This window comes from Microtus ochrogaster (genome assembly GCF_000317375.1).
Source record: "Microtus ochrogaster isolate Prairie Vole_2 chromosome 14 unlocalized genomic scaffold, MicOch1.0 chr14_random_1, whole genome shotgun sequence".
NCBI classification, from domain to species: domain Eukaryota; kingdom Metazoa; phylum Chordata; class Mammalia; order Rodentia; family Cricetidae; genus Microtus; species Microtus ochrogaster.
In genome coordinates, this window is record NW_004949096.1 from 2,226,375 (window position 1) to 2,230,543 (window position 4,169).

Below are 4,169 nucleotides of genomic sequence, written 5' to 3' on the forward strand. Positions count from 1 at the left end.
CACTGTCCATAGTGAAGCTGCCAGCAAGTTAATCTGAGACCTCTGGAAACCAAGTAACTTGGCTGAAGCTGGAGTTGCAGATACAGTTTTCAAATTCAGGCTTCTCTGATGCCACGGCCCAGACTCTGTCCTCCAGAGCGATGGTTCTCAACCTTCCCAATGCTGTGACCCTATAACACTGTTCCTCATGCCGTAGTGACTCCCACCCCAAGCATAAAATTATTTGTTGTTGCTTCTTCATAACTGTGATTTTGCTACTCTTAAAAATTGTAAATTTTGGAGACAGAGGTTTGCCAGAGGGGTGGAGCCCCCCCAGGCCTCATGAGAAGTGATGGATGATCGGTATTTAAACAATGGATTGGATCTGGCATCGGTTGAATATTTATTTGGCTTTTCCACTTGAAAGAACAAGGCATATAGAAATGATGTAGGTGAGAAAGAGACATCTTCTCCATTTCCACATATTATTTAGAAGGAGCGGTGTCCCCTCTAAAGCATTTAAACGAAATGACACTCCAATTCGTAGTAAGAAACAAAATTTCTAAATCGACTTTGCCAAAGCAGTGTAGGTTTGCAGCGAAACATCGCCCTCTACTGGACAGACTGGCATTCTGCAACGGTGGTAGATTCAAAACAGAACAAAAGTAAATTCTATGAGGTGTCAAATCCCATTATGAAGAACTGCTATCATGCGTCCTTCAGTGTGGCTCTTGACACTAGAAGCAGAGAGCTGATGACTTTCCATTTACTTCTGGTGGTGGCTGAATGAAGAGCACGGAATGAGCACAGCGCTAACTACAGGGCACACTGGAGTAACCCTGTTTGGGGACTATCGAAATCATCAGGATGAACCAGCCCCAGCGAATACAAAGATCATCACATGTAGAGGACCAATGAAGGAGAAGACAGCCTGTGCTGCTGAGCAAGGTGCCTGCGAGTAAAATAAACCTTATCTGATTGCCTTGCCTTCCTACTGTAAGCCAGGTGGCCCTTGGGAGTGATCTGAGCCCAACCTGTATGTGAGTGTGTGTGTCTGTGTGTGTGCGCGCGCGCATGCACAAAAGGGTATGGAGGTCAGAGACCAACCTCAGCTCTTGTTCCTCCGTTGGCATCCACTTTGGTTTTTGGCACATGGTCTCTTGGCTTGGAACTCATCAAACAGGCTGGATGGCAATACTACTACGTGAGCTTTTATTTTATTTTATTTTGTGGGTTCTGGGTGTTAAATTTAGGTCCTCCTGTTTACACAGCAAGCTTTTTCACCTAAACTCGACAAGGCTCCGTTCCCGCATCTGATCACTGGTTACTATGGAAGTAGGCACTGAGTGGGTGGTGGGAGGATGAGGGGCAGCATCTGCTGTGGTTGATGTCTGCCTTCCTCAGACTTACATGAGGGAATCCTCAGCCTCACAGTTAGGAAGTGGCAAGGCCATGATGTCAGAGAGTCGTGAAAGGAACCGTGTCTTTATAACCGAGGCCACAGAGGACCCCTCACCTCCACTCACATATGCAGGAAGAAGCAAATAACCGACGTGGTCACGTGGGCCTCCATCAGACGCAGACTCTGCTGCCATCTTGATCTTGGACACTCCAGTCTCTAGAACAGTGAGAAATAATTTCGGGTTTTTATAAGTAGCTCAGCTTATGCTATTTTGCTATAGCAAGGCAAGTAAATGAAGACACTATTGAGAAAGGTAGTGTACGGCTAAGTCAGACTCGGTATATATGCAATGGAACTTCACTGCTAGGTCTGCCAAAGCTAGTTAAATCTTGAAGCATAAACATCCGTGGACTGGAAGCCCCCCTAAATTCATGTGCTGATGTCTAATCTCCTATGACAGTCTCAAGAGGTGGGGCCTCTCCAGTGGGATTAGAGACCTTTTAAAGTCTTCCTAGAGGCTCCTCGCCCCGCCCCTTTTCCTCTGCAGTACTATAGCCACAGTAGAGGTAGCTACTTAGACCCCAGAAGAGCGTCTTCACGGACCCTACCAGCACTTTAGTCTTGGGTTCCTGAGAACTGCAGGAAATAAACTTACCTTGTCTATATGCTTCCTGGTCCAAGACACTTTGTTATAGCCGCCTAGATAGGCTAAGGCACTTTTTCTCAACTCCCCTTTTTCCTGAAGTTTTCCATGCTTGCAGAGTTATGACAAACAGAAGATTTAAGTTCATCAAAATTTTAAATCAACATTTTTTTAAGGAAATCAATGTGACTTGGCAAAGATATTTTGGAACAGAAACTGCAGAAATACATCAAACTGTGGAACGTGTACTGAAGGTAGTCTCGGTTACCTGAAGTTCCTGGAGAGTTTTGCTCACCTTAAATATTCTCCAAGGCTGACTGACTAGAGCTTCAGGGATTACCCAGAGACTGGAAAGGTGGGGTTGCTGGACTGGAGCCAACCATCTTGGGCTATCATAGACCCTTAGTGATTGCTTGCCTACCTGTGTGTGTATGACCTGACATCCTTGTAAATCCTTGGCAAATCTAGCTACAAACAGTCCCTCACTATCAACCCAGCCTAAAGGCTAGCAAAGTCATTGGAGAACATCCGAAGCCCGCGGAGGTTCCCCACCTTGCTGTAACTGATTTTCCTGACGTTTCTATCAATGTATTTGAAAAGCAGCTTGATGTATGACTTTCTTTGAACCTATAGAAACTTCATGAGAACTGTTACATTTGAACCTGGTATTCGAGGTCATCTAACTCTGAGTTCCTGGGTCACTCATTCTTAGCTCTAGAATAAATCACCTCTTCCTCCCTTGGAGATGAGAATTGTGAATTGAGATTAAGAACTTTTTATGCTGTTGCTTTAATTTTCAAAACTAAAGAAGGGGATTAAAACATATAAACATCTCTACCATGTTAAGCATATCCTAAGATATCATCAACTGTACATTTGACTTTTTGGAGCTGTTATTACTGAAAATGACATATAAAGGGCTGTCCCTTACAGGGTTCCTTCTGTTTGGTGGGACCCACATCTTCACATCCCCTTTACCAGTGTCACAGACCTAAGCACCTGTAGAGACTGTTAATGATAAAAATAAAATGGTGCCATTCCCCTGAGTGGATGTAGTGGGCAGTGGGTCCCAAGACCATGGCGGGCCATGAAAGTAGTCGGTCCCAGGCAGGGAGCCACATGGGTGAGAGACAGAGACATGAACAGGCACACCATGCAGAGAAAGTGGATATTCATGGGCTGTGGAGGGGAAGTGGGGAGGGGAGAAGGGAGAAGAGCAGAGTGGGGTAGGGGAGAAGGGAGAAGAGCAGAGTGGGGTAGGGGAGAAGGGAGAAGAGCAGAGTGGGGTAGGGGAGAAGGGAGAAGAGTAGAGAGAGAGGCATTCGGGAGAGAGATGAATGAAAAGGAAGGAACTCAGGCGGGAAGCCAAAGGAAGAAGGGCTTGCCTCAGTAAACAGGGGGAGCATAGGGTTATGTAGAGAATGCTGTGAGTATTCAAACAATTTCAACTATGTCCAGAGCTTTAGAAGCAAGGCCAACAAAAATAGTGACAATGGATAGCTATATTGCAGGTGTCTGAATACTGTTGTAGCGCTTTAGCCATTCCGGGCAAATGACCCCAGGCCATGCTCCACCAAACTAAGATTCACAGGAACTAGCGACCTGGCCAAGATTCAGGGTAGGATTGACAGCTTGGGTGTGGGTTCTAAACAGGCCACTCCACACTGGAGCTCAGTTGGAATTCTTTGAATTGACTTTCCACCTGTCAGGAACTTATATTCACATGTCACATGTCACATGACAGGGTGCAAAAGGAGATGATGAATGGGCCACACTTCAGATGACTGGATCCAGATCAACCCCTGCCTCTCATGGGCTGAGTCCACTGCTTTCGTCTGTATTATGTCAAAGAGCTATGGCAAGGATAGAGGGAAGAACGTGAGCAGTTGATGCTTGAACGTAATTTGCTAGTGCTGTGATATAAATCATGAACTAGAGTAAATGATACAGTTGTACTTGTCCGAGAAGCTAATTATTCAGCCTGAGCTAGTAAAACATTTCTGCTCAGCAGACGTAGAACTGAGTTTTCGCCAGTCTCTTGTAAGCTGATCAATTCTCACCTGTCCACTCCGACCTCAGCCAAAAGATAGGTAACTCATTGGCTGGGTGGCCCGGCTAGTTGTGTATTTACATTTAGAAAGTTCA